This window comes from Pezoporus flaviventris, unplaced genomic scaffold, assembly GCF_033815535.1.
Source record: "Pezoporus flaviventris isolate CSIRO_AGI_PZ_B2104156 unplaced genomic scaffold, CSIRO_AGI_Pfla_v1 ptg000045l, whole genome shotgun sequence".
Taxonomy (NCBI): Eukaryota; Metazoa; Chordata; class Aves; order Psittaciformes; family Psittacidae; genus Pezoporus; species Pezoporus flaviventris.
This window is the reverse complement of record NW_026892593.1, coordinates 16,542,823-16,555,926: the sequence shown is the minus strand read 5'-3', so window position 1 is coordinate 16,555,926 and position 13,104 is coordinate 16,542,823.

The following is a 13,104-nucleotide window of genomic DNA, read 5'->3' as shown; positions in this document are numbered from 1 at the left end:
AAGGAAGAAGCTCTTTACTGTGAGGGTGGTGAGGCACTGGAAGAAGTTGCCCAAAGAAATGGTAAATGCTCCATCCCTGTCAGTGTTCAAGGCTAGGTTGGACAGAGCCTTAGGTGACATGGTCTTGTGTGAGGTGTTGTCAGGGTCCGACTGGAGAAAACCCCAGTGTCAGACCCATTTCCTTCCTGATCCCAAGAGTGAAATTAAGACAAAAATGAGATCAAGTACTGTAATCAATCAGTTGGTTTATTACAAAAAGTCAATTATTATAAAAAAGGAAATTATTGTAAAGGAAAGAGATAGCAATGGGACAAATCAGAAAAAAGATAGAAATGAAGCAAGAATTCAGGGTGCAGAGACAGATAGATAGTCACCACTGTAGATCCAGCGGTGTCCCTGGGATCCGTAGGCATTGTCAGAGGTGATGGGAGTCCTTCAGGATCTGTAGTTGGTATCAGAGCAGAGTGTCCCCAAGAGTCTGTAATAGTCGTCGGAGGTGGGTGTCCTCGTGGAGGGTGTCCTTGTGCAAGTGTCCTCCTGGAGTTGTACCTTTGAAGGTGAGCTCATGCTGATGTTTTTTTTCTCCCTTTTATACTGAGTCTGGGGTGGGGGAGTACCTCTGTTCTTAACATCACATATTACACGTTCCTGGAGGGCCAGTTTCCCTGGTCTAGTGGACAGCTCTTCAACTGCACATGCCTGCAGCAATTCTTGGCAAAATGGACAGCAATTTTCCTCACACCAATCCTCAAGATAATGGATGGAAGAGTCTTAGCTCTTCCCACCCATCTCTCAGGCAATGATGGTGGAGTCCAGGTTCAGCTCCTCACACCCTTCTCCCAGGCAATAGACATTGGAGTCTTATCTCAACTCCTCCCACCTATCTCTGAGACAGTGGTCAGTGGAATCCCATTTCATCTTCTCATGCCAATCTTTGAGACAATGGACAGTGGAGTCTGATTTCACGTCAGTCTCTCACAGGCGCCCCTGCCCATGGCAGTGGGGTTGGAACTATTTGATCTTAAAGTCTTTTCCAACCCAAACCATTCTATGACTCTAGGATTTGCAGTCATGGATACATTTCCTTGACAGCAAGTTAGGGTTGAGTGGCATGCTTGAACCACCACACCCTAATGAGTAGTTAAGCTTGAATCACCACACTAAGCCATAGTAACAGCCACAGCAGGTCTAGTCCAGTGGTCTGCATGCTGTGTTCCTGACTCATTTCTCTTCTGGACTTACAATAAACTACTTCAGAGAAATAAATAGGAAGAGAAATAATGACTACTTTTGAAGGGTTAGTTTACTGCTGATTTCATGCCTTGAACTACAAAGTCAGACATATGTGAGCCAGCACATTGGACTAAATGACTTCTTAATATATACCTGATACAACAAAACCAGGACAGTTTATCTACTGAAAAGCAGATGATAATTTCTTTAGACTGCATCTTTCAACAGGTGGAATTTGTAAGATATACTTCCTGACTCACGAAACCTAAATCATTCTCCTTTAAAGCTGTGTAAATTCCTATCTAACTTCTAAGGGTCCAGTTTTCAAAATCAGCTTTGGGTGGGATCATGTTCCACATTGCTGTCTCCACATGAGTGCTGGAAGGTTTTGGATGTTTTCATATTGTAGGCAATATAGTTAAAAAACTCTTGGTTTTGACCCAATAGCCACGTAAGTGTGCATATGGGCTTCCTCCCTATGGGCCTTCATGTTTTGTTCGGTCGTCAGCAAGTCATCTTCTCAGCTTCTAAGTGCAGAGCATGAGTTAGAGAGGGTGTGGAAAAAGCCTGTAATATATTTTTTAAGTTCTTCAATAATATCAGTCCTAAAGTCCCAACACTGGGGAGGGACAGCAGAGGTGTGATTTAGACAATGGAGAAACACTGAGTTACACGACAGCCATATACAACCTTTTTATGTTCATTTTCCCCTTTGAAAGTACTGGAACTTGACAGAGCTGATTCTCTCATTTTTTGCATTCCTGTCAGTTCCCCTTTACTTTTAGAAGTAGAATTCTCACTTTAGTTACTTAAGATAATGAATCTCTTCCTCTCTTGCAGTGTTGCATTTCATGGCAGTCAGCTTCCTCTATGGTGGCTTTATCCTCTCCTGTTCTCTATTCAGATTCTTTGTGAAATCCAGAATATCTTCCTTCATCTACTCACTGATTCTTTATCTGCAAGACCCTGGCCAGCTGAGTGCCTTCAGACTAGGCTGTTCCCAGCTTACCCTGGAAGACATGATTGTATGTCTGCAGATACCAACATCATAAAAACCCTTAAATGTTCTGCTTCTTATGTTGATGTACTCTTTATCTACCCAGTTTCTTTTCTGTGCCCTACTGAGGTTACACTGACGAACCTTACAACCATGAGTGGCTGAATATCTCAGAATATTTCTAGACCATGCATGATTTTTCTGTCCATGCTCTACAATGGCTTTGTATGAGTCCTGAAAGTCACTTAACTGTATTTGTGTGGGAATATGCTTAATCTAGTAAGATTTACTGAAAGGCAAAATAGATAATTTTGATCACAGCACTAGTGTGGTTTCCAGATTGAGGATAAGCAATCTGGAATCTGTCTTCACCTTGCTATATAAACAAAACTTCAGCTTTTTTTTCTGGATTTGTGTGTTGAGTTGCATTTACCAAATCTGCTCTGTCTTGGCTTATTTAAGGTATGAGACAGAGACAAACGAGTTACCTCATTTGGGGTCCCTTCTTTCAGAAACTGTGGGCTGTTTTTATGATTCAAGCTGAGGTTTCCTTCCTGTGTTTCTTTAGTTTCTGTGAGTTGATGATGAGCAGAAAATTGTCATAAATATCTAGCCTGACTCAAATCCTTTGGCCTGTTTTCAGGTAGCTGAATTCTATGGTGCTTTGTGACCCTCAAGTCTCATCCTAGAGAAACACTTCTAGCTGTTTAACGGTGTGCTACAGATCACCTTTATTTGTAAGCTCCAAGGTGCTCAGACTTCATCTGCTTCTACTGCCAGGAGAATGTTCACCAAACAGCTAGCTATTGCTGGCCATCTTATCACACACCATCCCCACTTCCCAGAAGTGCTGCAACAGGTCTTGAAAACCGCACCCAAATCCAACCAACATTTTATTTCTGCTTGACTTTATGTCCTTCAACTATTAATGCAAAATCTTCAGATGCCATCTTGCTGCATTGTCTTTTAATTTTGTTTGCTAATTTTTATTCCTGGGAGCTGCTCCACTGCAGCAACATCTGTCTTCCACATGAAAATGAGCTCACAAGTTCTTGAATTGGATACCTTGGTCAGGGGGGAGGGGGTTGGAAATTAGGCCTTTGTGGCATGCCCAAAATCCAACAAAGGCCAGGGACAAATCAAGAACCTATGCCTTCACAGCTGAAGCATGTGTTAGTTCCTCACTGATGAGCAAGCAATCTTCTGATTTTTCTTCTGTAAGGGTAGAATCATAGAATAGTTAGGGTTGGAAAGGACCTTAAGATCATCTAGTTCCAATCCCCTTGCCATGGGCAGGGACACCTCACACTAAATCATATCACCCAAGCCTTTGTCCAACCTGGCCTTGAACACTGCCAGGGATGGAGCATTCACAACCTCCCTGGGCAACCCATTCTAGTGCCTTACCACCCTAACAGGAAACAATTTCCTCCTTATATCCAATCTAAATTTCCCCTGTTTAAGTTTTAACCCATTACCCCTTGTCCTATCACTACAGTCCCTAATGAAGAGTCCCTCTCCAGCATCCCTATAGGCCCCCTTCAGATACTGGAAGGCTGCTATGAGGTCTAAGCAGAAGTTCAGAAAGCTTTGTTCTTCTGTCTTTCTGTACTCCAGAAATGGATTTGGAGATCTCTTCTTGCATGAGTGAAATTATTAATGGGTTTGTCTCTTTCTCTCTTGTCCTCCTATGTTTTCTTGTATCGTGTGAGGTGAAATGCCTCCAAGGAGGCAGTTCTTTCAATCACAGCCAGCTGGAACTGATTAAATCAATACTTTGGAGAGACAAACACCAACAGGATGCTGAGGTAAATGTGTTCCAGTTGCTACAAAGGTCTTATCAGGCACTTAAATGTGATACAGGGCTAGCTTTCAGGAAATCAATCCTGAAGAGGCATTGTGAAATGACCCTCAGTCTCTGGGGAATACAAAACTCTGATATTCTGTTATTTTCTTTGTCTAAAAAATATGTCGGAGTCCCTAGAGTGAACTTTATTGTTCCAGTTTACTTCAGGGTTCTGATCATCCATATTACATACATATTAGCTCAGTCCAAGGCTTTCATTTGGAGCAAACTAACTTTTCCCATCTGAGACAAAGCATGGGCACAGCTTCTGCTCCAGGGTGTCTTCCCTCCCTTCAGGGGCTGTGGACACAGCCAATCTGGAACTGTATATATACAACCTAGTCTGCACAAGCTGATATTGCAGACTAAGATCTGCTCCATGGAAAAGATTAAAAAGTTAATGTAAATGAACTTGTGAGGGCTGTTAATCACTTGTCCTTATCTGCTTGCTGCAGAGACATTTGGTATCATGCGAAATAGCTGTAAAAAATTGCTGCCATTGTGTCACTGCCTCAGATGAAACAGAACTCTGTGATTCCTGAATGGATGCTCTGCTGTACTCCATCTTAGCCATACTCCGTCACCATTACAAGAGAAAAGTAATGTTTAAAGAATGTAACTCACCTTCTATGTTTCTTGTATTTTATAAGACTCAAAACAACAGAGGCTAATTTGGTTTAGATTCTCAAAAGGTTTCATTATCTTACTCCATTAAATACTCCAATATTTTGGTTCCAGCTCACAGAAATGAAGAACCATTGCATCAAGTCTTTCCTGGATATAGGTTTGTGTAAGACTCGGCATACAGGGTAGCATCTATATCATAAGGTCTGTAAAGAAACTGGTTTTAAATGTAATAGGCAATCTTATGGAATTCTGAAAAACTCCAGCAAATTGGGAGGCCACTTAAAGAATGTTCATTGTAATACAGTTCACAAGTACAATTCCCATCCCATGTCTAATCTGACAGTTGTGAATTTTTGTGAAGGGTGTGTGTGTGTTCATGTGTGTGAAGTATGAGACAAAGGGAGACAAAGAATGAACATTGCAAGAAACTTTTTCTTGTGACTTATCTGTCCTGTGAACCACTACTTGACAATAACAACCACTGTTCCTGCCAGAAACATCATTCACAGCTCACTTAGTTTTTTCACAAAGAAAACAGACTTTGTCCCGCCCAAGGAAAGTACTCTGATCTGTAAGTCATCTGTACTAATAAGTAGTAAATTCCAGTCAAATATGGATTCCATTTGTCTTTTGTGCTATTTTTTGGTTGGCAGTATATGCACACTACTGAGTTTCACTTCCCAGAAGCACAAAAGCTCTTAATTCTCTTGTGAAGTCCAGTGATTCATTTCCAGGTAAGCAGAAAACAAGTTTTTAGACTATGAGACATACGGGACAGCTTTTGGAATGTGGGTAATTATAGGTTTTGTTCAGTGAGTAAATATCATGAGAAATCAGTCTGCTCTTCACTAGGCAAATTTTGATGGGTTCTGGATCAGGACATTATGATCTTTTGCTGTCATCCTTGCTAGTTCTCCTAAATGCTTAACTTTAGTTCACCATTGATATAAGTCAGGGCAGGATGCAGACTGGATATTTTGTGACGGTATCTACTTTTCCATGGTTGCCAGGATAAAGATGTTCCTCCTTCAGGCATTTATCACATGATGAAGCAAGCCACTTCCCTTTATGCCATCTCCAAATCAAGTGCATCCTGGGGGAGGACTGTGGGGCTGGAGCTAGAGGTACACATTCTCTTGCCACACAACACTGTATTTCCTCTCCTGTTCTTGCAGCCCAGCTGGCTGGTACCTGAGAAATTGGGGCTAAGGAGCTGGAGAGCAAAAAACATTGTTATAGAATCATAGAATCATTTAGGCAGGGAAATATCTTTAAGACCGTGAAGTCCAACTGTTAACCTAGCAATATCAGGTCCACCACTAAACATCTGGGAAATTACAATCACAGACAGAGGTAAGAATAGTTACATCTTTCCCTTGTAAATCCCATCCCTCCTTATAGAGCACTCCAAAATCAATCTTGATGAGTTAGCCAGGAATTCAATGCACATTGTCAACAGAGTTTCTTTGCACCCCTACCTTTTTCACATTTCTACCCAGTCACCTCTGGCTTCCCTAACTTTGTATAAGGACATGTGGGAGTTTGTACTGAGCCAAATCAAAGGTTCATCTAGCTTGTACTGTCTTCATCAGGTACATCTGCAAATAGTCAGGACAAGCATAAAGTAATATTCCCCAACTTCAATGGGGAAGTTGTTCTTTAGAACATGATGAATTATTTTTTCTTGTGTGTGTTTAATATCTCTAGAAGGGTTTTTCTTATACAAATTTACGTAAGACTTTTACTGAACTTACATAAAATTCTCAAATTTTCAAGTGACTCCACAGTTCAATCAGGTGATGTGTGAAGTATCTGCCTGCTCTAAGCCTGTCACCAATCAGGATGCCATTCACCTAGCTCTAGTTGTCCTCTACGTATTATGTTGAAAGGGACAATGAACAGTTTCCTTGTACTTATTTTCTCACACTCTCTATGCTTTACCAACCTCTATGTTATTGCCTCCTGATTTTTATTTTATTCTCTTTTTTTTTCAGTTTGAAGAATTCAGGTCTATTTCATTATTCTTTGTGTGGAAATCACTTGAACTGCATACAGTATTCAAATATGAGTGCTTCATTAATTTATGCAGTGGTCTAGTGATGTTCTGCCCTGTTCTCTGTTCCCTACCTGATAATGCTGACAATTACATGCCTGCTTTTAACCAGTACTACTGAGTACTGAACTGTTGACAACACTGAACTTTTAGAAATCTGAAATCTCATTCCTCAGTTCTTATGGAAAAATCACAGTTTAGCACTATATTACAAAATAATAAAGCTTTATGCTCTGTGCAGACTCTGCTTCTTGTATACTGGACAGAAGAGAGGTTTTGTTATTAGTTATTTAACTGATCAAAATTGGAAGGAAGAAAAAGACAACTGTGGGCACTTTCCTTGTATTTTTTGTAACAGTTCCATGTGTGTTAATATGCCCCTGTGCCAGTCTGCAGGGAAGACCCAGCCAGAGGATGTTCACTCCAGACATGAATGTTCCTGTGGTAAGTATGGATCCCAGCTGAAGGATCAGTCAAGTCAGTCATCCTTGGAGCAGTGAGTCTGTAGTTGGGACTCTCCTCTTGGGTCAGGACACTGCTCAAGGTAACTCTTCGAGGTTGAGAGCACTGGCCTTACTGGATGAGTTGCTGCACATTCCGGGTTACCCTTCTATAAACTTGGGAATTAAGTCAGTTCTGTAGTACCAATTGCATTGACATCCCAAATCTGTGATCCAGCAATGTTGATGGAGCTTCAATTGCTTTTGTAAAATAGATTTTGTTTAAGTCTATTATTAGTCTCACTTAATTCATGTCTCCATGACAGCACTGTTAAAAACTGTGCTCTTAATATAGTCAGATTTTAAAGGAAAATAGTCCTGAGCCTCCAGTCCAAATCACTTCTATGCAGAGCAGGCTGTATGTGACTGTATCATATACAGACAATAATATTTTTCTGCAAGTTAGATAGCTTTAGAAAAGTTTTGAAATTTAGTCATTATGGTAGCTTCCCCCCCCTCCCAAGTCTACTGAGTTCCTGTAAGACAGAATATATTCTGCATGTAATTAAGGTTTCATGGTAGGGGTGGTGATGGTGGTGTTGGTATCAATGGTGTTTTCCATAGCTGTGAAGTTAGGATTGTTTTTTTCCTACATATATCACTTTATTTATCAGTATTGAACATCACCTACCATTTTATCACCAGCTGCTCACTGCTGTGAAACCCATCTGTAATTTGTCATATTCAGCTTGAATACCTTAGGATCACTGGCAAATGTTTTATGTCAGTAGCTAGATGATTTATGAGCATATTGATCAGCTGAGAAACCAACCCATGCCCCCTCTACAGCAGTAAAAATTCACATCAATATTTCTTCTTAAATTGCTGTATACCTTTTCCATACCCTTTGCCTCATCCTAATTTTTTTGTCACTTGAAGACATCATTGTATTCAGATAGATTGCTTAATAGCACAGCTGGGGCCAAAAATGAAAACTGTGGAATGACATTGCACTGACTTGCAATTAGCTGTAGAATGCTCCAAGGGGAAGTACTCTGCAGTGAATAATATGTCTCCCTGTATTTATTTCTTAATTTATGCAAATTACTGTTTACTTTGGATTAGTCATTCACCTTCTCAGCTGTGATTTTTATCAAGTGTTTCTTTACAGCTGCATAGGTTTAGCATTTATTTAATTAATTGTGAAAAACTGAGCACAGCATTCAAACCATAATGACTGGTTAAGGAAAGAACAGAATACCTGTTGGGCCTCAAGTTTTGCTGCATTTAGGAATCTGACAGGGGGAATTTCAACCTGTGTTGAAAGGTACTTCCACAACTGAGTGGTTCTTCTGAAAATGCACAGCAAACTTCTCCGTGTAATATCCAGGACACCTAGTTATCTCCTGTTTGGTTTCGTTTGTTTATTCTTGACCGACATCTGTCAGTCTCTGATTTTCAAGACAAGCCATTTGACACCTCTCTGGACACCATTGCTCTGTGTGTTTTCAAGGCCCAGTGGGACTCCTCAGCAGCAACTCAGCCTCTCTTTCTTTTTAAAAGTGACAAAGAAGAAACAAGGACCCTCTCTCTTTTGGTGCACTTGAGTACTGAAGGTTATGGTCTGATGGCTTGGAAGTTACCTTATCCAGCAGCTTATTCAGTAAGATGTGAAGCCAGTTGACTGCTAATGCCATTTGTGTCCAGCCTCTGTCACTGACGTTTGTATTGCCCCATCTCCAGAATTTGGGAACTGTACAAATCACCTTCTGGGTTTGACAGAAAACAAGATCAGGGAGAGGGACGCCATCTACCTATGCAATCAAAAGTGCAAAGTAGGGGCTTGAGGTGCAGTGAGGAGAACAAACAAGCATGGAAATTCCCTCCAGGGACTGATGAGACAACATCAGTGCAAACTTGTTATGACAAACACCCCACACTGATGTGTCTCTGAGCTGCCTTTGCCTGGCATCTCAGTAACTTATGGGAAGGAAGGGGAGTCCCTCGATCAGAGCCCAGGAGTGGCCCCTGAATATATGACTGTGCTATGGTACCTGTAAAGGCAGAGCTGCAGCTTTGGTGGGAGTGACACTCCGGCATGGCGGAGCGCAACATTTTTGTCAAGTGTGCTGAAAACAGACTGCAAAACCTGGGGCCTGGGCCAGCTTGCAGACCAAGAGAACCCACAGCGTGCCAGGAAAACATCTCCAAAGCATTTATGTGGAAAAGAGGATAGATAAAAGGTTCATGAAATGCTCTACCTTCCTGTTCTGACATGCATTTTATAAAGCAAACATGTATGTATGCAATGCTGATTAACACATGAGGTACAGGGAGCAGGTCCAGGTGAGGCTCTGTTTGGGCTGTTGCTCATTCCAGAGGAGAGCTGCTCATCCTGTGGTGAAAGGATTACTCTGGGAGTGACTTCCCTGATGCTTCACTGGAAACAAAATATGGGCTCATAAAAGCAAATGAAAGCTAATTACAGATTAATCTGTTATATTCATAATATTAGTTACTGGGAATTATTTTCCTAATGAAAAGCAGGGGTGGCTTTGCCATAACGGCTGCAGGGCCTGGTTGCGCTATCCATAGATGTGCCTCCTTGAAGTTTCCCTAGAGTTACTCCACATACAGCTTTCAGAAGTAAACCAGGCATGGTCATGAATCATAGAAGTTTTGCAAAGCTTGAAATCCACAGTTTCCTAATATTTTTCCATCAAGGCAGCTAAGTAAATTTTTCAGATCCCTTTTCTTTCTCATCTCTTTTCAAACACTCATTTCTTACCCACTTCTATCTACTGTACATCACCCTCATCGGTTTCTTTTTCGTGACGCTGTTGTTTCAGCTTCAGGGTTCCTAAAACATTCCTCCAATCTGAACAGGAAACCACAGCCAGAACAGCAAGTACGGCCATTTTAACTCACAGCTTTTTAACTCTTCGTTTTTTACTAACTTTTCTTTACTTATTACTATAACAGCATCAGACCCCATGGGAGGTCCTTCCACTTTGCAAAGACAAGAACAGGGAAGCAAATGCAAGTTTGCAAATGCTTTTTTTTCCCCCTATAAAAATCTCAGTTCCACTTAGCTGCAAGCAAACCAAAAGGAGAATGCTAAAACGCTATATAAAAGAGAAGAATGTGCATAAGAGGAATGCGCAACCTGTGACTAATGCAGTACCTTCTGAAAGAAAATACAAAAGATATATCTGCTGTCAAATTATCCCTTCCTATGAGGTAATGACTGAGGTATGAACTGCAGAGCCAAGTCTTCAGGGACCACACATGCACACAGTAAGAGGTAATTTCTAGGGAGGGAAAACTGCTTGATTCTGAATCCTGACTTCAAATGCGCCTTGGTTTTACTGCCTTGGTTTTCCTTATTACAGGGGTATTAGTTTGTATTAATATTTCTTCCCATATTACACAAAGAATTACACCCTGATCTGTTCATAGTGTCCTTGGATCCAGCCATGCAAAGGCTGGCTTCCACCTCCTCACCCTGTCTAGCACTTCTTTCCTATTGAGGGCTGGGGAAGGGAAGACCCACAGACTTAATACCATTTTATTGTATTGTGATTTCACACATTTTTTCCTACTTTATTTTGCCAGAGATATTCAAATGTCATTTTGCTCTACACTCTCCTTGTGGTGAGAAGCTGGCCTCGGAAGTAGTTTCTGCATTTTTTTTTCTTATCAGTATTTCATTTTACTTTCAGAATTTTCTGTGTGTATTGATTTAGTAATTTGCATTGTCCAACCATTTATGTGGAAAGACATCATTTGTCATTGTGTAGGAAGAAGGTCATGGTATCAGTGTTTGTCTCAGATGAATTTTAATTCATTCAAAGCTGTCTTTCAGAACGGCTTTGCTCTCAGGCAGGAATCTAAAAGCTGAAATCAATCATCTTATCTCTTTCATAATTTCTTCCCTAATTTATGTTTTTCTAGGCCTCCCTGAAATTTGTTCCAGTCCTTAAACTGTGTTAACTTCAGTTTGAATTCACAGACTGAGTTTTAACAGAGCTTTACACCCAGTAATAACCATTTTAAGTGTAAATTCTCATTCCAGAGTTTTATTTTTAGCTTCAGCATAAGAGGATGATTCCAGGTACTCTTTCAAGCAGACAATACGAGCAAGAAAATCATGCCAGAGATTTCAGAAGGCGAATTCATATAATCAGTACCTCTGCCACAGTGGCTGTGCCACTGCAGGGAACAGCCTATTGCTGTGTCCAGGTAATCGAGTTGCTTCTTTGGCTCCAGTGCCTGCATGCTATGTCGGGGAGAGCTGAGCCTTGGCACAGAAACGACAATAACCAAGCTTATGATCTGACATACAACCCATTACAAAACTGCTTATCCTTGGCTGCTTTCCAGTTACAACACAGCTTCTTTTCATTTTCAGAGGAAGGCAATTTAGAGAAAGTAAACCAACTAATTCTAAAAGCACAGCCTGTCCCCAGTTTCCTATAAGGAAACTAGGCAAACATAATACGGACTGTAATCTGTATAAGTGGGTTCAAAGTTGGGAATTTCCACTTGACAAGCACTTCTGAAAACTGGTGCAATAATCATGAATGATGAACCCTGTGAAGAATAATAGCAACAGGGATGACAGTTTCCAGTAAGGCTGCCATGATAAGACCAAACCAGACAGTGCTGGGAACCCCTGACAGAACTAGAGAGCAACACAGTGTGATAAAGGAAGAAACTACCTCAATTCAGCAAAGGCCATTAGTGTCAATCATCTTTGATGTGGGTGTGTGAGGAAGTGTGACTTCCTCTTCTCAGCTGGTTATGGGTTATTTCAGATGAGAAAGCCCCTTGGAATCTGCACAGATAACACCGAGCAAACTCTGGCCTTTGCAGGCTGGAATTTTTCTATGCTGCTCAAGGGACTGCCACGGCTCAGGCTGTGCTCATCTGAATGATCCTAACTGGTTTGTTGAACTGAGAAAAATCACTGCACCTAAGGAGGGCACAGATCAGTTGGGAAGGTCTAAGTCACAGTTTTTTTGCCGTAGTAACCAATCCTCAGCCTGCTAGCACCTGCTCAAGGTTAATGAAGTTAAATTAAAAAATATTAAAACCCTCTATAGGTTTAATTTTTCTTAATAATAACCAATGAAGGGAGCAAGATAAGGAACCTCCATAGGAGGTCAAGGATGTAGTATCCTTACTCCTTGGATATTTGGAACATCTGAAAGAAGAGTCTTTAAGTGTAGCATCATCTAGCCTATATACACTGATATTGGAAACTACTCCTTCCAGCAGGCTGCTTTCTGCAGGAGGTAGGTGGAAGGCTTTGCAGTGGCCAGTAACACATGGAGTTGCAGCTCTTAAGCTGCAGCAGTTGGAGATGATAGTGTAATATTCACATTTCCATAGAGCTCAAGGGGTTTCAGAGATCTGGGCTACTGCAGACAGTCATGCTGAGTGCACTTCAAATAGTATGGTTTACCACTGCTTTTCTCCATGTCAGTATTTGAATGAATGAACCAGCATTTTCACTTTTACTGAGGCACATAAAGTGTGAAAGTTTAGAAAGAGATCAGTCACTGGATATGCTCTGTTTGCTGTAGATATTTGCTCTTTTCCAGGCTAGCTTGTGCCATGTTGTTGGATGATGACACACTGATCTGAATTATGGAAATACTTAACAGGAATTTATTGCTGATATATAGTAATCCACAGGAGTGTAAACAGATCAAAGGTGATAAGAAATGGCTACTTCCTCTTTTGGGTGAACTTTCCAGCTTTCATACATGTGCTGAACTAGTTATATAGTCCTAGGCATTAAAACCTTATCCTTGGCTAATGTTCTGTGTAATGAATTTTTTGGAAAATAATTACCTATGACAACATCAGCCTGATTAGGCCTATCTGAAATATGAGTGACAGA